Source organism: Cinclus cinclus, chromosome 8 (genome assembly GCF_963662255.1).
Source record: "Cinclus cinclus chromosome 8, bCinCin1.1, whole genome shotgun sequence".
Taxonomy (NCBI): Eukaryota; Metazoa; Chordata; class Aves; order Passeriformes; family Cinclidae; genus Cinclus; species Cinclus cinclus.
This window is the reverse complement of record NC_085053.1, coordinates 16979103-17004418: the sequence shown is the minus strand read 5'-3', so window position 1 is coordinate 17004418 and position 25316 is coordinate 16979103. Positions and strand designations below refer to the sequence as shown.

The 25316-nt window shown below is 36.6% G+C and overlaps 1 protein-coding gene across 1 annotated transcript in view; it reads left to right on the top strand.

Moving 5' to 3' along the window:
• Positions 1 to 25316, top strand: part of PRKACB (protein kinase cAMP-activated catalytic subunit beta) — a 66227-nt gene that overhangs the window by 6156 nt on the left and 34755 nt on the right. The gene's annotated exons all lie outside the window — the stretch shown is intronic.

Here is a 25316-nt window from a genome sequence, read left to right as displayed (position 1 = left end):
CAAGTAGCACTGGAGCTCTGAGGAGGTAAGTGAAGTGAGAAAAATGTCTTAGAGTTGCAAAACTAGAAGATAAAATAACTTTGTTGGTTTTGTTGTGGTTTTTTTTTGTTGTTGTTGTTGTTGTTTGTTTGTTTTTTACTTTCCCTGTCAGTGGTTATTAGAGGATTGCATGCATTTTTTTTATTTGTGTTACCTTGGTGTTCAGGTGGTCTAGTCATGAGCTAGGACCCCATTTTGTTGGTATAAACACATAATTTATTCTCTGAAACCACATGTTCTGTTGTGGAAAATAAGGTGAATACTGACAGGAAATGAAAGTGAGACTGTTAGTGTGTGTAGCAGGAGAATTGGGTTACAGCAGTTTAGAGGGTGTGCTGTGCAGGGAGCTGAAGGGAGATGCTGCCCTGCCAGTGGTGCTGGGATCAGCAGTGGTAAACAGGAGTCTTTTCAGGGCTTGTTTGAGCCTCCCCTTGCTGTTTCTTCCACACCTCAGCAGAATCACATCCGCTAAGAGTAAGGTTTCACAGAACAGCTGAGCCCATCTGGTGACTTGCACTGCTGAAGATGGGATTTTATTCCTAGACCCTTCGTAGGTCACAATTCAAATGTTTCTGCAATCCATTGTTAAGGTCTTTTATATAGGCAGAAAACAATGCAGGTTTTATCTCTTTGGGTTACCTATAATTATTTTTGCACATCAAATCAATTCACTGAGGTGTCAGGTGGCAAAAGACAGATTCCAATGAAGCACTGAAGGCACCGTTGGCAATGAAATGCTCGGGTGGCAAGAAAAAGCAGTCTATACTTTTTAACATTGAGCTCTTTGAGACCTCACCCTGCTAACTTCTTGAAAAAATTACTGCTCCAAACTACCACGTTCTCATCTGTGTTTGTTTATAAGAAATTACTTCAAGGCTTGAAGTTTTTGGTGAAAGATGTTAGCACCTTGCAGTTGGACATCCAGAGCTATATGAAGGTAGAGAGAGAGAAACATAGGAAAACATTGTCTGTTTCTATCTCTACACTTGCCATATGGATCTTTAAGACAATAGTATTTTAGAAGAAGATTATTTTTTTCTGTTTTCCATTTTGTATTTGTTTGATTTGTTGGTTTTTGTTGTTTTTTTTTCGATTAGCTATTCAGAGTAAAAAATGTAACAAAGTTTTTATTTCTTCCATTAAATTACTTTCTGCTTTTCCCTGCCCAGAAGGAAAAGGTGTTTGCTGGCTTCTGATGGAATAAGTTCTGGTACATGTTCCTTGTTATGCATGTAGTAAGGGTTAGGCTAACTTCTTAGCATTATGCTATGCAGTAAAGGTGTGGAAACACCTTGGTGTGTTCTGTGGGGATTTTTAAAGCCACAGTTTTTGTGACTTCAGAATAAACAAACAGTTTCTCTACACTGGGATTTCATCTTTCTGTAGTTTGGAGCAAAAAAATTGAGGATTTTATAAATACTTTACAGTAAATCAGGAAGGCATATAAATATGCTCTGCATGTAAGATCTGAATGGGTGTCCAAAGCAAAAACCTTTTCTATGAGATAGCTGATCCAAATCCTCCCCTTAGGGAGGACCGAGAGCTGCTGTTCTACTTGCACTGACCTTTTTCTTTGGAGAGATACAGTATTTCTGTGATAGGCTAACAGTAAAGCAGCAAGGTATCTTACCTGTGTGTCCTTTAAAATGATGCTAGGTGAGTGAATATCTAAACTGTTTGGTGATTTGTAAATGTAATTGTTAGTTTATTCCTCTGCCTTTTGTTAACTTTTATCTTTTGCTAAAATGCTATAGTATTTGAGCAGAGGCCATCAGGAACTTTTTGTTTTCTTTTATTTTACTCAGGTCAAGCTGCTTCCAGGAAACATGTACTCATTAATATACTGCACTTACTACTAGCACTTGTCTGTAAACCCACATATATCTACAGCTGCCATGTGGCTCAAGAAATTAAAACAAAGGACAGTGCATTTTTGGCAAGAAGGTGGAAACTTGAAAGATAGACAAGACTGTTACTTTGCCAGTGCCTAGAATCAGTTTGTTTCTCCCTCTCACAAAATGACATAATTAAGGGTGTATGTACTCTGCTGCTTCAGTAGTTGCATTGTTATAGTAATTAAGGTTAGTTTTGATTATTGTAACATTAGGCACTTTGAAATTCTTTGTCTTGTTGCAAGCAGCAGTAACAGTTTTATTGTGTATGTAAATTCTGATTGTTAAGCATATGATAATCTAGCCTTGCTTTGCACAGGGTGAAACTGTGATTTAACTGCACCAAAGTCTATCATTAAGATAAAGTTTTTAATGCAAATTGCCTGTATTCAAGCATTCTATTAACTGATCCATAGATTAATGTGGAGGATGGAGGTTTCAATCAGGGTTTCTTATTGAAAAACAGGGTAGGTGGTGAGAGAGAGAGAGGAAGAGCATTACATAGCTGAAGTCATGCCAAGCCCATTGAAAGATCATGGTATTTTCCTCTTAACAGGTATGATGAAAGGAGATGTTTTCATTAACTTGTTGAGGACTATTCTATATTGGACAGTTTTGAAAAATTCAATGCCTCAGTTGTAAGTTTGTTCCTTGTGAAAACTTGTGTAGTGAAAAGCACACCCTGCAACTCCTAGCTCTGGTCCTCTGCTTTAGGAACTATAGATTAAGCATTCTAAAGCAGTAGAGTGCAATCCCTTATTCAAGATGGATTCTCTCCCTTGGCTGAGAAATCTACATTGTGGTGGTACGTGTTTACGTGAACTGAGCTTCAGAGAGAAATTAGGTGCTAGATCTTTTAGCTTAATATAATGGCTTGTATGAATATCAAACTGCAAGACAAGCAAGTTTTGAAATTTGTTTGTGTACAGCAGCTTCATGGGATGTGGAATTGCCTGGGAGATTGAGGGTGTGTAGTGCTTTGTAGTGGTTCTTAGGGTGTTTCCTGGTTCTTTTGCAAATTAGCAGTTCTTTTTCCTTTAAATTTCTTGAGGATGAATGATCAGATGCAAAACTGACACTAAAAAAATATAGCCTATTTTTCACACAGATTGCACTAATACCTAGGAAAGTTCATTTTCTATCTAAATTTGGTCTATTGTCATGACATGCTTTTTCCCAAAATGATTGCTCTTTTGATACTACCTACCTCGTTAGCCAGCTGTTCATTTAATATTCAAATGCAGAATTTATTTCATTTGCATATTAACTTAGGGTTTTTATATTTAAATCCAAGGTAGGGCATTCTTGATCTTTAAATGAATGTATTCAGAGTTTGAGGATTTCAGTTTCAATTAACAATTTTTGTTTATAAGCAATTCTTATTACCATGTGTTGGTGATGAGTCTCAAACACCTTACATCTCAGGTGAACACTCAGGAAAAGGCTGGCAAGGATGGAATTATGTCCATGTGAAGAATTACTATATCATTGCTATGTAAGTGACATGTCTTATCTAGAATAGCTAGAGGGCATGATCTGTAAAACTGTGTGGCATGGGGAGTAAGGAATGTCCTACACTTGATTTTTTTTCTTGCTTTTTTTAAGTAGCTACTTTGAGTCATTGCTTCTATTGACTTTTTCCATAGGGACAGATACCAGTTTATTCCTAATAAAACATTAGAGCTCTCCTTGAGAATGAGAAACTACAGAAAATGAGGATGGATTAAAAACAGGCAACAGCTCGTAAAAGAAGAAATGTGAATCGAGAAATGTAAAAATGGGGAGCCAAAGGGAGTTCTGAGCAGAATATGGTTTGGGTCTTGTCCACATACTACCATCCCAGTAAAGGGAGCTGATGAATGCTGGCTACAGATGCTCTGCCTGAGGAGGTCAAAATACCATAGGTGTTGGGATATCCTGAAAAGCTTCTTCCACCTGACTGCAGCTTGGTCAGAGCAGTAGTGTCTCTGATGAAGAGATCCTGCATCACATGGAGGCTTAGAGAGGAAATGTATAAATGTAAAGGTGAGCCAAGAGTGTCTTAATAAGAAGTTTTGGAGAAGCTAAAGTAGAGGTTGCCATTAATCCCACTTGGGCCGTGGCATGCATGTGTTCCACCTTATCCCAGCGAGAACTAGCTTTCAGGACCCCAGGCAGAGCATTATGGATGTATTCATATCTTTAATGTCTTTTTCCTGGCTGGGCCCTGGATTTAGCCCAAAGTACAAGCTGATCCACCTGGCATCGTGCCTCTTCCGATGGTAGGAGATCCCGTCCCCTGCTGTCTAGGCAGGGCAAATGGTGAGAAAGTGAAGTATGAGGCCATAATGGAATTTTCCAAGATGAGGTGTGAAGATGGACAGGATGCCATGAAGTCTACTGAAATATAAGTCTTCTCCATGAAGTATCTCACAGGACAACAATCTTCTACTGGGGTTATTCTTGCCTCAGTCTTGTAGTTGACTTCAGCTCTTGCTGCAGAGGCAGAGAGGGCACCCCTGACTCCTTCATGCGAGATGCCTAAAGGTACATTTGGTGGTTTTGTTCTGCCAGAGGTGCCAGGTATACTTGTTACCTTGTATAGTTTCATCCAGTTCTTGCAGGATTTTTGGAGGTTGTTGGTTTTATCATTTGGGTTGGTTGGTTGGTTGTTTTTTTGCTTTGTTTTGATGTTTCTGTGGGTTTCTTTTTTGTTTGTTTTTGTGGGTTTTTTGGGTTGTTTGGTTGTTTTTTTTAACAGGAGGTGTCTCTAGAAGCTTGGTACTTTCAGGAGCTAAAATGGTATTAGTTGTTCAGAAGAGTTGGGTTCTTTGTTCGTGGTGGTTTTTGGGTTTTGTTTTGTGTTTTCTGGTTTTAAGCAAATGCTTCAAACTATGCCACTTATTAAAGAAAAATGTTTGCTAAGTAATTGACAACAGAAGTACAGAGCATAATTTGGCCAAGTAACTGGTTCTTTTCAGCTCTAAGACAGTGCTGTTTCATGATTTGGTTAAATATTCAAACCAGTTATAGCCCCCATTACTTGTCACTGTTACTTTAGAGTGTTTTTTTCAGGCCCTCTTTTAGAAGCAATTTTACAGTGTCTGCTGGGCAAGTGTCTTCAGAGTAGAACCTGATTTTTGCTGGTATGATATTTTTGAAAAAACCCAAAACATGTTCGTACTGTCTCCAGCTTGAGGTTTGAGGCTGTAATTATGAACCATTCTTCAACTTGCTGCTTATGGAATACTTACATGACCAGTTTTCTTTGGCAGTAAAGCTGACTTGAAAAATGCCTGCCCTTATCACCCCTGCTGCTCTGCTCATAGCTGCAATTCACTGCTCCTCCTGTGCTGATACAGCTGTTCAAGGACTGTAGACTCTGTGCCTCACCACAGTGGTTGAGACCCTTGCTCCCACCTGGTGCTGCTGTTTTAACCCTTTATTTCATGGACCTATCTTAAAACACCACCCCACCTTGTGTTGGGCTGTTACAAAGGAGGGATCCAAGACAAGGGGGAAATGGTGTTGCAAGTGGCTTTTGCCACTGAAGACAGCACACACATTTCACTGATGGGAAGAAGAAAATGCTACTGTTGCATGGTGTTGCTATCACCTTTTAGATATGTTAAGGTGAGATGGTTTTAAATTTGAGGGACTCTTTGGAGCCTTCCCTTGATCCAGAGATGCTGCTGGCTGACTTTGTAGTGCTATGCATCACCATGTCATTCTCAAATACTATCTGCAAGAGTTGTCCCATTTTTTCCTTACAACCAAGACTAAAATAGTGTTTGTATCATTTTAGTTCTGTTAAATGTGATTATCCTCATGGTCGTCAGCACAATTTATTTTGACAAAGGTATCAAAAAGATCACCAGCCTTCCTCTTCATATTTTAATTGCTCCAGAATATACTCAAGTATTTGTTAGGATAAATAAAACTAGAAGATGACTAAAACATACACATCCCTTTTAGATACAGCATGTGAGTAGGGAGTAGCAGGAGGAAGAAGAGATATACAGAACTGTGCAGCAGCACAATGACAGATGTCAAAGAAGAATCTGATAGCAAAGTCAGGCTAAATGGTGTGGTGAAGCTAGAGGTGTAAGCATTGGAAATTTAATGTGATCTTTGGCAAGAAAAATGAAGGCATCACCTGCATTTATTTTTTCTGCAGTTGAACTGAATTCTTGCATTTAGTGGTGAAGATACTGATTTTATGCAGGATGCATATATCTTTTAAAGTAAAAATAAAGTCCATAGCCTTACTGTCCCTTCTTTCAAAAATAACTTGGGATAGTTCTGCCTTTCTTTGTGTGAAAATATTTCCAAACAGAAAATAGTAGTTGGCTGGTTTTCCACAGTTCTATTCACAACACTGTAATTTTCTCCACCAACTAAATTGACTCATTCATTTCCACTAATACATACAAACTTATTTGTTCTGCTGCCAGTCTTCTTGTTAAGAGGACTAGCCCAAGACACAGTGGCTGAGAAAACAGAGCAGTAGATGTTCAGTATGGAAAGCATGAAAGTGCAATCCTTTCACATGCGATCCCTTGGGACTTGGACACAAATTTTTCACCAAGAGAACTGTCAGCCACTGGAATAATGTCCCCAGGGACGTAGTGAAGTTCCCAACAGCAGGACACTTAAGGTTCAGCTGGACAGAGTGCGGGGCCATCTTGTCTGGGGCATGCTTTTGTCAAGAAAGATTGGACCAAGTGAGCCTTGAGGTCCCTTCCAACCTGATGTTCTTTGATTCTCTGACATGTTACAGAGAAGCTGAGTAGCAGAGCAGGTCTGAGCTTGAGATTGTTTGGTACTTGTGCAGCACTTGAGAGGGGTTTATAGAAAGTGACTGCAAGCTGGGAAGGAGACAAGAGATAGGTACATTTTTAAGAAATAAAGCCAGAGTGAGAAATGTGATTCCTCTCAAATGGTGTGAACAAGGTTGGGTAGTCTCAAGAAGGCAAGTGTTAAATGAAAAACACTTTTGATTTCTTGTTGAATGCGCATCTAATAACGAGAAGGAGACTTCTAGTGAGAGGAATATATTTGGGGAAAATGTGTGCTTCAGTTACAAAAGTTAGAATATATTCAATATATGGGTGTTAGCCACAATATTGGCAATTTTCTCAGTCAAAGTAATAGTAAATACTGAAAAAGGAAGATGCAAGAAAATTAAGAAATTGTATTATTGGTCCCTATTAATTATTGGCTAATGATGCAAGTATCAGCTATAGCATAAAGAGTGTTTTTCCTCTTCCAAAGTACAGAAGTGCATTAGTGTTGTGTGTTTTTTTTAAAATAGGAATTGTTGACATGTCTGTTGATGTTACTGTTCTTTGGGACACTTCTTTCCTTGCTGATAAGAGCCCAATGGACCTTTGTTGCACTCCAAGGATATGATGAAACACTAGATCTCCCTATTTGTGATTGCATCAAGAACTATTCAATGCAAGGTAGCATTAATTTTTTTCTGGTGTTTCATCATATGGCAGAGTGTATTCTCTCATGAAAGATTAAACTGCAGATGCTGCTGACATCTGTTATTGTCTGGGAGATTCTCATTTCTTTGTGTAGTTGGAGGAGGGTAATCTGAATCAGAATTACTTTCCTGCTGCAGCAGCATCAACTTTGCAGTATCCTATGAGACAGTATGTAACCACAACAAAACCAATGTTTCATTTTTATAGAAGTACTTGCTGAGGTGGTTTTGTGGTCCAAACACAGATTAATTGTCACAAGACTGGATAATTTAGAACTGAACTTAGAAGACTACAACGTGAAGTGCCAAAATACTGCACTTAGATATCATTGCTGTTGGAAAAGTTCTTCCAGCTAATTGTTCTGTTCAAGTACTTCTTCACTGGTGATAGTATTTAAGAAGGGATGGCAAAATTAGAACGGTTTTGAAAGATGGCATACAAGCAGATATAAATCTGGTCCTTGAAATTTTTACAATTTAAGAAGGCAAAAATGTCCTAACAGTAACCTAATATTTATAGATACTTTATACTGAAGTATGCATACTTTATATATAGATGGAATTCATTTAACTTATGGAAGAAAAGCTCTGAACAAGGGTAGGAAGAAATTTTCCTACCATCACCACTTAGTGGTTTTTCAGGTTGGAGAAAGTGAGAAGGACAATGGTTTTAATACAACAAATATAATTGTGCTCTAGGCAAGATCATTGTTTGTAAACATTTTACTGTATTTTGACAGTTATGATGTTGGTGGAAGATACATTGGAACTGAAGTTAGGAAAATGGGAATAAATGGTAGTTAATATGTTGACAGTTGCACCTTAAAGCATTCATGCGTTAGTAGTTTAAAATAATGTAATATATGTAAATACTCTGTGGACGTTGTGTGTGACCTACTACAGAAAAGTAGGTATCAGTTGATCTTTTTAATGGTAAAAGCACAAAATAGTGTGTTGCCCAGCACATGTTCCATTCCCATCTTAATCACCAATTTTGATAAAGTGGCCAAAATAAGAGGCCTGTTTCAAGAGAAGGTCTTTTAGTGTATCATAGGGAGCATTCTTAAGCAAAATTTGATTCTTTTAGTGTATCATAGGGAGCATTCTTAAGCAAAATTTGATTCAATTATATAAAAGGAAATAAAGTGTACCTGAAATACTTATCCTCGTAGAAATTTTTTTTTTATATTTTTCCATTTAAATCTCAGGACGTGTAGGTCTTACTGCTTTCCCAAATAGCATTAATTTTGATCTGAAGATAATGATATGTATTCAAGTCCCTGGTAAATAGGCCATAAATCATTTGCAGTCTGTGGTGATGGTGTGGTAGTAGTATTTTGAATTTGGGTATTCAGTTAAGGGTAGAAAAATTTGGAGATTTATGTTCAAAGTTAATTTTTTACAATTAAACCATTAATAGGTAAGGGATCTGCTTTTCTTTTGTTGTTCTATTGGCACATACTAGCATGGTGCAATTAACATTTTTTCTTACATCAATAAATGTTTTAAGCTCAACAAGAGCATTTTTTTTAAGAAGACTTTTAAGAAACTGAAAATCTTTTTAAAGTGAAATCTTATATTGTGGTCCCCTGTTAAATAATGCAAGTATAGCATTTTCACTAATTCATGCTACATGTTGCAGTATTACTTTTTGATTTATTAACAAAGAGAATCTAGCTTAGGAAAAATTAATTTATGAGGATCAAGACAGTTTGTCTTAATTCAATGTTGTTATTTATTACATGAAACAACATAAAAGATCTGTCTTGTTTGCAGTTCAGTATTTTCTTCAAGTTCTTTCCATTGAGTGATTTTAATGACAAACACTGTTAGTGCTCTCAGTAAAAGGAAGTACTTTCTTGCCAATGAGTGTTTATCCACCATGTGTCTGTCTTCTGTTTTGTCTTTTGCTTTCTAAAATCTGGTGTAGAAAGTGTTATGGGCTGGCAAGATTGTCATTCTTAGTGAATTTTACCCCTCAAATCCTGCACCTGTTCAGGTAATACTTAAAAAAGAGAAAGGACGTGTACTCCTTGTTGAAACATGGTGCCATGGGGTTTTTTTTAACACCTTGTATTTCAAGAATATATTTTTATCTCATATTACAGGATAATTAATAGTGTTAAGTAGTAAATAATGATGACTATTGCAGATTAAAAATTATGCATTTTAATATTTCTAACTGCTTGATATTAATTAAATTTTGCTTTGCTTAGAAGTAAAGGTTACATTATTTCAGTGTCATTTTACTTTGGTTGTTGGTAAGAGTAGAATTATTCAAACACTTCTAATGCTGTCCATTCTTACCACATTTGTGATATTATGGGCTGGGTAGATTTCTAGTGAAAAGGAAGGCTGGAAATGCAACTTTCCGGTTCTTGGTAAATAAACCAAAAAGTCCACCAAAATTCAAACCAGCCAAATAGATATTTTCAAAATAAAAACCAGGCAGCTCACTGGTGGAATACTTTGGGAAGGAGAACCTGTGTACCATTGGAAAGATGAGTGTGTGTCAATTCTGAGGGGAGTCAAAGACACAGCAAGACTGCTGCAGAGAGAGTTTGAGCAAATAGTGGAAGACAGCACGTGAAAAACACAGCAAGGCATTTTTTGACTGAGCATGGCTAAAGAAGCCTTGTTACAGACTTCTCACATTCATTTCTTTGTATAGGTAGAGTTTTATACATTCTTTATAAATACCCAGGATTGAATTGAGATAATCTGCAGAGAGCAACATTTCACTTATTTCTGTTCATGTGATGAGTGGATGATGGAAATAGGTAACCTGCTCAGGTCAAGTAGGTAGTAATGTGTATTTGTATGAGGAGCATGGGTTTCTTGTTTTTTCTTGACTGACAGAGCTGTAATTATATGTACTGTCCATAGGTTCTTTTGCTGTATCACCTAGTTCTTTGCCTTCATTTTATGGTTTAGTGTTTCTATCAACAGGCTGAGATGTGACTTTTCAGGTGATACACGATTTTTCCTTTCCTGGGCAGTTAAAAATCAGTATATGCTTTATCTACAGAAACAGCTTCTCAAAGTTTGTGATCACACACCACCAGATATAAAGCATGTCGCTTTATTTTGCAAAACTGATGCTCTCTTGCTGCTAAGAAAGTTTGTAATTCTTGTGTAAATTTATAAGCGTTAAAAAAACTGGCGAAACCCTTCCAGTTCTGTCAGGCCTCTATTGTCCGTAATAGAGTCATCTTAACATGAATTTTTATGGTTATATAGCTCTCATACCCATTGAAAGATTCCTTGATCAGGCAAATAAAATCAATAAGTCTTATGATGGGGAGGGGAAGGGTTGTATTAAGGAGTTGATCTTATTTCCCTCATATCTATGTATACTTCTTAGGAGTCCTATTGAACTTCTTTCAGATGTAATTAACATACACACAGAGCCCATCTCTGTTTTTTCATGACACCTTTTTCCCAAGCTGTCTTCCCACATAGATCTGTTTCAGACAGGTTAGTTTTATGTCTCCATTATGGTTTTGTTCAAATTGGAGATTTTACAACAGTGTGTGCACACATTGCTTTAAACTATTTTCTGTTGAAGCTCTGTATGGAAGTTATTTATCTGTTATTAAAAGTTAAGCAGTGCGGTGGTGCAGAATAAAATAAAACCTCATTTTCCTCCCTGCTTGTTTTCTTCCTAATCTAATAGTTTTTATTTCTTCTTAGTGAAATAAGCACACAAATACTATTTCATTATTGTGGGGATAAAAAAGCAGCAGTACCTACAGCTGAAAATCATCTGGTTTAAGTAACTTGTCACAGAACAAGGTTAGTGTCTACTCTTCAAGGATGGTATTTAGTAGCCTTTGGCAGCAGCTTATCCTGATGCTGCTAAAGGCTACTTCATCCTGCTTCCAGAGTTCTGTAGATCTTTCCAAAGGAGCTCAACCAATACATTCCTTCACCGCCTGATCCTGAGTGAGTGCCAGGATAGTTCCATACATTGTTCTGCAGGAAGTATCAATATGTGGAAAAATGAATACAGGCCTGTATCTGTTGTTGTAAAGAATGTGTAAACAAGAGCCATGCAGAGGTTATTAAAAGAATACTAATTCTGACTTTTTTAATGCCTTTGAATGCCAAAATGTGAAATCTAAAGTCTTTAAAATACAGTTTTCTGTTTGAATTATATAGACAAGTACTTGTTTGTACAGTATGATTTGTAAATGTCTTCCATGAAAAGGCAGTAAATTTTACTGGTCAGTTGTTGTCTTTATTCACAAATATTCATAATTAGTATGACAATAGGTTGATAGCGGTTTAGTTAGTGTCACTTGAATTCCTGATTAGTGTTTTTAGAATGTACAGTAAAGCCAAGAGGTGATACAGTAGCTTTTTCAGTAACATAGTTTGTAGCTTGCTCATCTTTATGTTAAAGTTAGAGGAATTATTAAAAATTTTGGGAAGAAATCAGATTGTATAAATATATCAAGTTTAAGAAAGACAATTTAGGATCATAAAAGGGAATAGGTACTGTGATAAGCCTTTGCTCTCTGGAACTCTTAGGGAGTTCTTTTTTCTAAACTCAGAAATACTTCTAAAAATCTAATTAGAAGCCCACCCATCAGTGTGTTGTATGAATGACAGAAATGTGTCATGCTCCGGTGTCACGGTATGAAAATTGTTTGTAGATACTATTCAGCTCTTATCCGAGGTCAAACTGCAGTATTTGTTGACCTTCCCACTTAGGCTTGATGCACTGAAAATCTGGGCTGTTAAACTTGGGAGTCATATGATTGCCTAAATCCTTACTTCTCATTCGTGATGTTCCAGAAAAACAAGGCAGAGGCAATGCAATCAGGCTTAACAGTCCTATTGCCTTTAACCATTTCTGAATTTCTGTTAGGGAAAGTGTAAGCCACACTTTGGGAAAATAATTCACTTTTAGAATTAGTTGGCACTATTAAGCACTTTTCGTCTGTAAACTGGCAAATAACTGAAAATATTTATTTAGCAATTAACTTTTTAGAAGACCTAGTCAGTGAACTGACTTCTTACAGTTGCCCTAGGCTTGTAGTAACACTTTTAGTAACTTAAAATAATGTGTATCTTTGTTTTTTGCCAGTCATACATTTCAATTGGAAGTCTGTTAGAGAGAAAACTATAGCTTATTTTATGGCAATTAGTATATCAATTTACTTCACGTTCTCAAAGTGCTTATTAATTTTAGCTCAAAATAGATCAAATGTACCACATGTGACTGCTGTATCATAATACTACATTTCTATTTTTAAACCTAAGTGGACTCTGGGAAAGTACTTTGCAAACTTTTGGCTTCTATTGCAGAGCAGGTTTCCCATGTGTTCCTGGGTGAAGTGCCTCCTAATGGGGTCCTGGAATAACTGTCTGTCTTTCTGGTCATGTTTCAAGATTTTATGTTTGTTAATTAAAAAATCCTGAAATAAAGTCAGGTGAATTGTGTAAATTATTCTTCAAAGTGAGCAAGCTGGGGAAACTTCATCTTCTTCATTTCAGTCCTGAAAATGTTCAGATACTGCAAGGGAAGATGAAATTTATGCTGAAAGTCATGAACTCAGAATCATATTAATGGTATTTTGTTTTGAAAATGTTTTGTGAACTTGCATTCAACACCGAGGGAAAACCACTTGTCTCTTTGTAAGTGACAGGCTTTTCAGAATTTACTAATCTCTTATTAAAAATAAGTCTCATATTAAAAACATGCCAACTGTTGGAAAGTGAACACGCTTAACTTCTTACTTTACAGTCATGGAGTTGTGGATCAAAAGTTATATTTAGGTTAATATTTATTTTGTAATGGCCAATTGGGATCTCTTTATCCCCACTGCACATGGTCCAAGTTAAATGTTAGGACTTTCTATCAGAATCTGGCCTCACCAAATCATCGCAGTCATGAAAATGGATAAAGAGAGTTGCCAAGGCAATAAAGAATTTTAGTCATTTCTAGCTGGAGGCAGCTGTAGAATGCAACAGATGAGTCTCAGGAGAGCAGGTAAAATGTTACTAAACTGTTGGTTCCGTGGCTCTGTCAGAGCAGTGGTGTTGTACACTGATCATAGTTGGGCTTTTGAGCAGAAATGTGTGTCATTGCTGCTTTTAATAATTCAGTCTGAGAGTTACAAAGACCAAAATTCCAATGACAAGCAGCACCATAGATACCAGTATTTACCAATACATTATAGAGGAATATTAATTATTTTTGCAGTCTGAGCTGCAAAAAAAAAAAAAATCATAATTTGGGATCCAAGGAAGTACTGTTAGGTGACAAACACTGACAAATGCAATCCACAATAAACTTTGTATGCTTTGATTGCTTAGCCTGTGAGCCAAGGAGCAGAAGTGCTTTTCTGAAGTCACTTTTCATGCTGCAGTCTTGGCTCTGGCTGAAGAGATAGCACCCCAAGGTCTTTTTTAAATTTCATATGAAGACATCAACATATTAATGATGCTGCAGTCACTAAGTTATACAGCTTAAATTACTTTATCAGTGTCTGTAGCAGCATCAGATAAAAATGAAGGATAGCAAAACAAAATCTAGCAAACATTAATGTTTGAGGAGTTCATTTTCTTAGCATGCCCAAAGTGTATCTGTAGTTTGGTATTAATTTCCTAAGTCAGTTATAACCAAGTCATAAGTTGCAAAAATACTGAAGAATATTATAGATGTGGGTGTTTCATCTTTCCTTTATGCCCAGTTGGCAGTCAGTAACTAAATTAAGCTTTCATTTCAGTTTGATAGCCAAAAAGAGTTGAGATAATAAGATTGTGTTAAATAAGTTTTTGGCCTTCGACCTCCTAAAATGAGTGCCTAAAACAGAATTAAGGGTGAAGTTGTATAGAGTATTGTCCTTTAAATTTAAATGGCTGGGAAACTGGGGCAGCAGTGGGTTAGGCTGTTTTCTTCTCCATGTACAATGACAGGCCAGACCTTTTTATCTGGAAAAATTTTGCCTACAATACACCCTTGGAGGCTTGTATTGTACAACTTTGTTTGTTTGTTTGTTTGTTTAACATGAGAGAATAAAACTCTTCTAATTGTTTGATACTACTGGTGAAGATGCCTTTTCTTGCTCTTTAACTTAGCCTTAAACTCAGGCTTTGCCTTCACTCACTGTAGTGGTTTCAGATGCTGAGCCCTCACTCTGTCCTTCCTTAGCTCCTTGTTTCAGTTTTACCTCTGCCTTTTGCCAGCTCCCTAGTGCAGACTTGCATCAGTTCTCAATTCTTTGCCTGTTAGCCCTTTCTCTGCTTTCTTTTTTTGGTCATTCCTCCCCCCCAGTTCTGTTGCGAAATTCTAATTTTTGACCAAGTGTTGGTGACATTCTGGTGTATTCTAATATTATTATGTTCCCCATGCTTGTGTCGCAGTTGTTCCTGAAGTGGACATTTACTGGAAGAGAAAATAATATTTTAATTTTAAGCTGTGTTTTAATGGCTCACTAATTACTTGTAAGTAAAGAAGCAAGCATAATTTCATTTCTTTCATATTTCAGCTGGGTTTAGCAATAATTAAAGTTGTTAATAATTAATAGTCTTGAAAAGACTATTTCACTCAATATATTTTCTTATGAGGTCTTAATTTGGGGTTTATTAGACTTAGGACCAAAAAATCAAACGTTATTAAATGTGTCTTTTTTTATGTGTACTTATAATTCTCTTAATTTTAATATGTCAGTCAGTTTATGTTGTTTACCATCAAAAGTGTGATGTTAATCCATCTTCTTGTCTCATGCAAAAAAATTAGGAAGAATGCTTGAACTTGAGGATGCCAATTTAAGCATAAAACATCAAAATAAGTCTTATTTTTAATTTAAACAAAAAAACAGTCAATTTTGTTTGAAATTGTTTCCATGTGTATGGCTGAGTTTTCTGCTGAATTTCAGGCTACCAATTATTTTTAGACTACATAAACTAATGAGAGCAGATGGAATGTGTGATTAGAAATTTTGGCATATTGAGCAGTCAGGCTGAACTGAAAAATACTTGAATGTATAATATATGGAACAAAATTATATCAAAGGGCTATTTGCAAAACCAGACGTGCAAAAGAATTCTGTGAAGAAAGAACATCTGAGCTCAGCCTGCTGAGCACCCTGCACAGAACATGAGTAAGTGGCCTCTTGTCTTGCAGATGGCTGTGTCCAGTCCTGTGTCTGGTAATTGTATCTCTAGATCTGTGTTCACTCTAAGGGAGCCAAACAAATCATTTCAACAAAAACTGTCCAGATGAGGGGGAGGAGGAGTAACACTGTGTAATATTAATATATATATTCATGTAATGATGTTCATATATGATGTTAGGAATTAAAATAATTACCTAGAGACATGAATTGCATTTTTAATGGTATTGAGAAGAATTTTTCTTTGTAGAAAAGGAGAAGAATTAAATGGTCATGCTGAGTTTGCCTCCCTTCTGTTTTCAGACCAATTCTAGGTGACTGCAAGCATTTTGTTATCAGGGTTGTTACTTAAGGTTTTGTTTGCAGTTCTTCTGAAAGTATGCTTTTCTTATTTATATTCCTTGAGCTGGTTGCTTTAAGTAGAGCAAAATTTATACCCAGAATATCAGCCTTTCTTTTCTGTTTCTTAGAGTACGCCTGTATGTACCAGTATTTCCTTAGAGCAAGGAAGGAAGATAAACTTCGTGTTTCAATATGAATGGCAATGAAGGCTGCAGGTTTTCCAGCAATGCATAAATGCATTGTTAGCTTTGCACAACTTTGCACTAAAATCATGTATCAGCAGTGTTTTCAAAAATTGCAACAATACTTTGCCTTGTTTGGTTTATAAGCTGATATTTTCTTCTGAAAGTGTCAACTTTAGAGAGACAAAGGAATGCACATGTCATATGTTACCTAGTAATAGCATGTAGGCATTCATTTTTACTTTAGATAAATATTAATTTAGGCTTTTATTTCTTGTAGCTTAGGTATTGGGCTTTTTTATTTTTTATTGTATTAGAAAGGTGAGGAGAGGGCGCAGTTGCTGCAATTACTTAGTTCATTATTTTGATACTTCACTTAAATGGGATACCATGTGTTTCCTTCCACCCACCCTCCCTAGAGTGGAGGAAGGTGGATCTTATAGTGGAAATAAGTTTAGAAAAATTGCCCAATGTAGTGCAACTATTACCTCATTTTGGCAGTTGACAGTTTTCTTGGGCAGAGTTTAACTTGAGAGGAATTGGAAGAAAACCAGAACCTTCCCACATGCCATGTGACTCCCAGAAATAACAATTCTGTATTGAGCTTGTTAGGAAGAGCTATGAGCATCTGAGATTGGCTCACAGTGAAACGTGTTTGTTCTTCCAGGAGGAAGAAGTGAAGCCTCTGGCTAGTTACAAACTTTTAAGCATTTTTTCTCAAAATGGTTCAAGTAGACTAAGATAAAAACTCAAGAGATGTCTTTCAGCTCTGATAAATTAGAGAGGTTTTTATTTCCCAGAAATAAGAAGGTCCTGTACAAGGCTATCATGAGATAGACTTCACCCATTCAAAATAAGAATATTCAAAACATTTTCTTTATTTTGGAGTAATCATGATTAGGATGGCCTATATCCTATGATGTGACCACTGCCAGATGAAGGGTAACATCCCCAGATATTATCAGGAAGGCCCTAGATGGTGAAGCCTGTTTGGCAAATGAGCTGCTCTCCCTGTGTGCAGTCTGCAGTGGAGCTGTGTACTGAAGCACAGAAGAGTCACAGAATCCTTCTCCAGGAGGGTGTGGGGTTGATTGTCACTGCTCTGAGAAGATGCTTTTAGTGGCAATTCATAGTATGAAATACAGTGATTTTCAAAATGCATTTTTAATTACTCTTTGCTCTTATTACTCTTTAGAGGAAATTAAAAGTAAATACAATTTACCTTTACAACTAATGGATATTCTTGTATCTAATTAAAAAGTAGCTTCAAGATGATTTACTGTGGTTTACCTGTCTGTTAAAAGTTTATATTGTATCTACTTCAAAATTATTTCTTTTTTTGATTTAAATAGTGTTACTGTGGAAAAGTTTATTCTGTGTCAAATCTAATGGAGTGAGCTCTGTTATAGCCAGCAAAATGAAAACCTGTTTCGTAGAAAGAAAATACTTACTTTTTAAACAAAATGCAGAATTGTTAAACTTCTCTGAATATATATATATGTGTTATATATTATCAAGCACTCATTTTGCACTAAAAATAAGAAAAAATGTTATGTTCAGCACAGCTTGTAACTTACTATCTATAAGCTAGTGAAGGAATCACTAGTTTCTTTTCATTCTTTTTAAAAAAAAGATCTTTGATCATGCTGCTTTGAAAGGGAAAATACAATTGAAAGGTTGAGAATACAGTGTTAAGGAATTATATTTCTGCTGACATTCATGTTGCATGTAGAGCTGGCAACACCATGTGAATTTGTTTGACTTTGTTCAGAGAATTACAAATACTGGTGTATTTTATGCACAAAGAAGAAGAAAAGAAACACTATGCATTTAATCTTGTACTGTTTCTTTCCTGGAAAGTGCTTTCTGCTTTCCTGTGCTTTTAAACAAACATTAAAACAAATTAAATATAGTTGTAGTCAAGTATTTATTTTGTTCTTTGTAAATGGAATAGAATCTTTTTCAAATATTTTTGAAAGTTACCTTTTCTACCTGTCCAAACTTTAGTTGTTTCAGCATTTGTTGCAAAGTAAACTTGGGAATGCCACAAGGTAGTGTGGACTGAGAAACAAAGTGCCTGTTGCTTACTGGTAAACACATTTCATAAATAGCCAAAGGCAAATGTTTAAGAATTTTTTTAACTTAGTAAATTATTTCTGTTATAGCCAAATGTAAATGGTATTTATGAATATATTCAGACTAATAATAAATAAATGCACCTTATGTGAAATAAACTCTATATAAATTAAATTTTTAAATTAAAACTAATCACAAATAGGGAAGAAAGTACAATCTGTGAACTTTGTTGCTGCCTCAGTAAGAAAAATACCCAGTAATTAGAAGGTTGGTATGTGAATTATTTCCCCTCTAAAAAATCTGAGATATTCAGTTGTGTTTATACAACACATTACAGATGAATGACTGAGTACTTCTAAAATTTTCTGTTAAGTATTACAGTTTTTGTACCTCATGCTTTGTTTGGTCTTAAACCAGCAGATGGCATTTGTCATTCCATTAAAGTGCAGACTAAGATCTATTTTGTAAACACAGTGTAATTTGCTTCAGTATATAGAGAAATCTTTTTTCTGAGCTGTGCTTCTGATGCCTCTGCAGTTCCTGTAGTTGAGATTCCACTTACTTAGCTCAAGGTGTGTTGGGCAAACTCCCAAAATGCCCTTTTGCACATTCTATAGCCTCTTGTCCTGTGGCCAGCAGCATCCTCTCTACTTTTCAGGGTTTAATGCCTGTATTCCACTCTAGCTGCTCTGGGGGACAGTGTGTGCTTCACTTGTTCCTCTGTTTTGTGGGGTATCAGAAGCAGAGCAGGCTGCTAGGAGTGGAGGGACCAGGACCCTCTAGGGCAGCCTGTAGTCTGGTGAGGCACTGGAATACAGGGGCTCTGCAGCACATGGCCAAATGTTTTGTACTTCAGACTGCACTTTAGGAAAGCCACTACTGTATTCTGATTTGCACTCTGTACTCCTTCCGTCTGTGAAAATGCACTATCCCTTCCAGTGAGTTACTTTGGGTTTGCTTGCTTTCTTTCTTATTTGGATGTTTTTCTAATTGGACCTAAATGTCATATAATCGAGGAATGCTCCAGTTTTGGAGGAAAGCAAAGGTATGAATTTAAAATACTTAGCTCAAGGTGGAGTCATTTGATTTTGGTTATTTTTTCCCCTCAGAAATGTGCTGGTGATTTAAAATGCAGATTGGCTTCCAGAAAGTGTTACTAAAATGTCTCTGGTTACTCTAGTATTTAGCATTATGGTCTTTTGCTGTATAATACAGATATGATAGTGAAGTGTAGCAGCTAATATAGTGAATAATTTTTGCCTACAAGACTTCAGTTTAGGTGAACATTTTGCTGCTGTTCTTTCTCTTACTTCCTTCCATTTTCCTGTGTCAAAAATTGTCTATAAATATGACTCCAGGTCTCTCAGGGTTAATGATTTGGTACCTGTGGCACTCTAATTCAGAACACATAATGCTTAATGTGTCCTAGGAAGGAGTTTTCAAACCTAAGTGTGCCTCATATGGGACAATTCCTTGTGAGTTCCCTTAGCTAAGGAAAGATAAACCAAACCAAGGAAGGACAGACCAAACCTGTAGATTTTAGAAAAAGTAGAGCTCCTCTACCCAAATCTTCCTGTAACCAAGATCCTCTCCACAGCAGCTTCACACCTGCAGGAGCCTGTACGGTTCCTGTGAGAGCCAGAATTTCAGCATCCTTGTTCTGATGGAGAATGGCCAGAGTGGAAGCAGGGAGCTTCTCCTTCAGCCCTGTCAGATACTGAGCAAAATGTCTGCATGGTTCTTCTAATGCAAGAATTTCATCTTACTCATTTTGGATCAATAGCCCATTAATGCTCAATATTAATCAACAGTAGTAATTAGTTTGATGTAAATTAAGTGGACCAAGACCTTTATTTGCTGTTAGGTTTTTCAGAGAGGCAGAGAAACTGAGTTAATGCTAAACTGCTTCCCAATTAAACATTGGATTATATGTTTTTCCTAGACCTCATTGGTTCAAAAGCAAAACCAGTTTACTCCTGGCAGACTATATAACAAAAACCATTTACACAGGTACTTTCTCTTTTGCTGCAAAATAAAAGAGTTTGTACAAAACTTCTGATTGGCTGTCACATATCTTAAATTGTGCTAGCAAGTAACTACAGAGGGTTATTTGAGCACTGTGAGGTTTGGAAGGGCATGGACACCAAGCAGATTTCACCAGTACTTTCAGATCTCTTGTACGTATGTGAAAGCAGCTGTTTCAAAGATGGTTCCTGGCTAACCTTTGTTTTATTATGGAGCAGTTGTGTAATTTTTATTCACGTTCTGCCAATGTCGATCTTGCTGTCTGAACTGTCATACTGGCAAATTCCAGTGAGCACAGCACCTTGAAGGAAGCTGTGAGACAAGCAAGGTGAGGTCTTAGGAGAGAAATCCAGTTGTCTTTGGCAAATTGGATAGTTTTGTTGAAGATTTGCCTTTTGTATGGAGAGAATTCGCTGTCCTCTTCTTGTCAGTGCTGGATTTGGGACTGTGACTACAATGTACTTGATTTCCAAAAGACCAGATAATGTGTTGGTAGAAATGAGGAAACTTTATCTGCTGCCATGGTATGTGTCCACAAAAAATCACAACATCTTAGATGATGAATTTGTCAAATTTTGACAGGAAAACTGATGGGAAGAGTAAGAACTTTTAGCTTACATATGAAAAATCAGATGCTGAATTTTTTTTTCTCCAAGTTCTCACTTATTTTTTTATTAATTTTGTATCATCATGGTTAACAAGTAAACAATGCTGTTTGACCATGTGAGCTTAAATTAATGCTTCCTGATGAGAGCTGAAGGTATTAAATATGTGCTGCAGTTAAACTGGTGTACAGTAGATGCCAGTAGAGACCTACGGAGCCAAAATAGAAATATGACCAGTGTTTCCATAGCAACAACTTCCTCCTGGCAGTCCTATTTATAGCAGTGCTGCAGTCCCAGCCTCAGTGCAGCTCTCGGAGGGACTCTCTAGGAAGGGTTAACCTTGTCAGGAGAAACGTCCGCACAGAGGCACATAAAACTGGATGGCTTTGCTTGCTTGTGTTTCATTAAACAATGAAGTTACTGGTTGTGTTTATTTTCTTTATGTTCATTTTGAAAAATCGTTGTTTCAAAATGGAGAGCCATTAATGCTGTGAGCAAATAGTGCTCCTCCTCCCATGTGTTTGTGCTCCTCCTTCCATGTGTTTAAGGAGAAATGCAGTCCGGTGGAATAGTGCTGGATGTACAGTGAAAATCAAAAACACATCTGCTTTTTCAAGAGCCTTTTTCTGTCCCTCTACCCATAATTCCTTCTGAAATATGCATGCCTGGCAAGACTCAAAATGGATTGTGTTCAATTACATAATTTTGGGATGAAAATCTAGGGGGTTTTAAATGACAAAAGGGCTATCTGTATGCTTTGTTTTGTATCCTTTACTTTCTCTCAAGGTCTATATAACAGCTAGAAAAATAACACACATATTGCCTAAGGCTTAGAGCACAGACACTCTAGGTTTTTTAGTGTGTGTATATATATAGTGTAAAAAAATTGAGGCTCATTAAGTGCTTATAAACTTTTGTATTTGCTAATTCAAAATTAGACACTTAAATTGTTTTCTTTTTATGAAATGTGTTGGCTGTGTCTTTCAATTTACAAATACTTTATTGGTTGATAAGAGACCAGCAAAATTTGGCAAGATCCCCAAGCTCTTGAAAATGGAGGATCCCTCACTAACACTTTGTATCAAGTAATTGCTCATTCCTTTTGTAATAAATAATAAATGCTGAGGTTGGATTTTCATCTTTCATTCTTGAAGTAACTGATGCATGAAGGAGAAAATGTGTTTCATCAAGTCATCAATTTTTAAAGCAAATAAATAAACTTTCTTTAGCCTCGAGGAAAAAAATGTTCTTTATTAGTCATTTATTAGGTTTGTTTAAGTTCTTTTTTTCCATCGATTACAAAAAAAAATGCAGAAAATGTTGCAGTATGTCTCTTTAATACAGATACAGGCCTCCTGTGGAAAAAAAAAATCAATTTAAAATAATATGTTTAACACTTAAAATAAGATAGAAAAAATATTTTTATTTAGAGAAATAGAATGTGAAACCAGAAAAATGCTATTTAAAGATTTTGGATTAAAACATAAATTTTATTTAGCTATAGGTGATCTGCAATTTATTTTTTTATCGGAAACCCATTTTTCTAGGTCCTGTCAGGGAATAGATTTAATTGTGTTTAAAACTCTTGGTTGAAAGATTCTCAGGGTTAATCTTCATTAAACACTAGAGAATGGTGTTACTTGTACAGTCTTGCTTTGCCTGAATGTAGAAGAATGCACACATTATCCTTTAAAAATATTTAAAACTATTTCCAAGTAAAGTTGCAGCACATGGTAACATGCTGTTACTCAACCATCTGGGTCCTTTGAGGAGAGGAGTGTTTCTCTTTCTTAATCCTTCATTTTTGAGGTTTGACTGATAGGGTAGAGTTTCTTCTTAGAAACTGAGAAATATTGTTTTAACAGAGATTATTAAAAACTAATTCTCCATGTAGCTACCTGGTAGATTCTTTTTCAGCAGGGAACTGGAAGGTCTGTGGCTGGGTTATAGTGCTGTGTGTTGTAACATGCCACAGGGCATCAGCCCCTGGGAAATCTGCCCAAGGTTGTAGGTTGGCCATCAGGAAAAGTATAAATGGCTTTGTTGCTTTTATCAGCTTAGAGGACCTCTGTGTTAGCCCTTGTCCTTGGCTGTCATCATGATGTTGCTTTTTGTAAAACGGTGCAAGAGTTTTTACTGATCTACTGTTTATCAAAATACTGGAATTTGCACATGCAATGTTCAAATTCAGAGTTGAATGTCTTACCGCTCCCGAGTTTTTGAATGTGTTTAAAAATTTTGCCAGGATTTGATGGTCAGAAGATACCAAAAATACAATTTCTGTCTAAAGGAAATTTCTAAATTTCAGTGTTGACTTTGACTGCCAGAAATTGGAACTTCATTATCTCTTACAGAACAGAAATTTTAAATTCTTTCTTGTGTTCTGTTCTTCCTTTATAGCATATAATTTACTTGATGTAATAATTAGTTGGAAGATCAGTGTGTCAATAGGATGAAAGATTAAGTAAAAGGAAATAGAAAGTCCCACCTTTAAAAATCATGGACTTCATTTGAAGATATTGGAAGCCATGTGAGATGTGGGTTTTTGTGGTAGATTTTCTATTGTCATTGGGCAATCAATGCCAGGAATTTCCTAGACTAGGAGAGTGTATTACTGCCTGTGAAAATGTGACCAGTACTTTCTTTTCATGTTTTATGTGTGCAGAACTTCTCTTACTGTGTACACTGGCTGTACTTCATGAAATTTTGGCAAATTCAGGTTTTCTCTTAGGATTTCTTCTAAGAATTCCTTTTTGGTAACAAGTTTTCTCTTAAAGCACATACTTCTGTGATGTCAAAGTATGAGTATTTATGATGCTTATTTTTGGCCCCTGCCTCAAGTGTCCAGGCTAGACATTTGAGTGCACTAAGAGCTCTGAATTTTGGTGAGGCAGAGTTGCTCTGTGGTTTACACATCTCTCCATGGACTTGACATGGCTGGCAAACTGTAACTTATGTAATGTGAATTTTGTAAATTACTGTCTTTCAGATCAGGGAAGCAAAATGGTTTAGTTGAAGACCTGTGTGAAAGATAAGACAGCAGTAGAGTGAAGGCTCAGAACCATGGGAGAACAGAGAGACAGTAAAGCACACCATGACATCAGGTAGCTTTCTTTACTGGAGAAAACAGCCAAGGTTAGAGAGAATATGAGTCTCTTGGAAAGATTCCCTCAGTGCCCAAAGACTTGCAGCGAGCTACAGGAGGAGCACATCTGTAGAATTCCAGAGAGGCTCTTCAGCTCCAGAAAGATTACCATGCTGGGAATAAGCATCTTGATGTTGTCCTAAATGTTTTTTATATTGTGTGGGAGGTGCATGGCCTTACTCCGTTTTAAAGTGTTCGGTTATATATGGCATGTAATATATCCTCTCTGCCTATTTGTGACTCCTGGTAAGGCAAACAGATTCTCATGGTCTTCACTACCTACCTCTTGTTTCTGGCAGTAGAGCCTTGAACCAGTGGGATGTTGTGGATGTCATAATTGGTCTTGGAACTGAGCAGGTGAAAGGCTGGAAGGCATGAGGTGGCATCAAGGGAAGGTCACAGCACCAGACCCTGATGGAAGAGCAGTCTGGAGTCTGGTCACTACCCAGATAGCTGATGCTCACCCAAATTAGCAGATGGCTGTGCAGAATGTAGGCATTTAGTCAGTTGGTTCCAAATTTTGAACAGGGGCTGGAGAAAGAAGTTACATTTCCAGAGGATCTGTAGCCTGCAAGCACGAGGCACCCCAGGGCTTTGTATAGAGTCTAGAAATGTAATGGATTGTGCTGGCTGAGACCAGTCACAAGTGTAGCAGTGCCCATGAGGAAGAATGTAGCTGAATTTGTAAAATCTGTCTGTTGGCGTTTTTATTGTTTTGTCATTGTCATGGGCAGTTTGTCAGCATGAGGGTTTTTTCCTGAGGCACAGGGCTGTTATGAAATGGTTATATAATGTCCAAGGGTGGGTATCTGCTGACATTTGAAAACTATGCAGTGAGAAATATGGTGGTGAAAAATGAGAGGTATGTCTTCAACACGTGTTGACTGTAAGACAGGAGACAGATTGTGGAAAAGATATTTCAATCTTTCTTATGAATAGCCTAAAGTTTTAAGAAACCACATTGTAGATGTGCAGAAATGTATGTGTTTCTGTTTTCACGACAACTAATATTTAGTTAGTATTGCCCATTGTAAGCATGCAAAATTACATAATTTGCAAATAATTATAATGTTGAATACAGCTTTCAGGTTTTTTCCCTTACATTTTGTGTCATTAAAAATCACACTTTCTAGACTTACTCCACAGTTGAAAATACTAAGATTTCTTGACAAAGAATGAAATCTTACCAGCAAAAGGTTAAATGTGTTTCATTCAACTGCAGAGTGAGGAGAACCCAGTTTGAAAAAGTACAATGCAGTTGTGTTTAAATGTGCAATAGAATTCAGCTTCCTAACTGATTTTATCCACAAGGGAGGAAAATAATACAGGGGTTTTTTTTTTCCCTCCAGTTATAAAATGTTTATTCAGTAGTGTTTGCCAGTAACTTCCTTGCTTAGGAAGTTGTTTAGTTGAA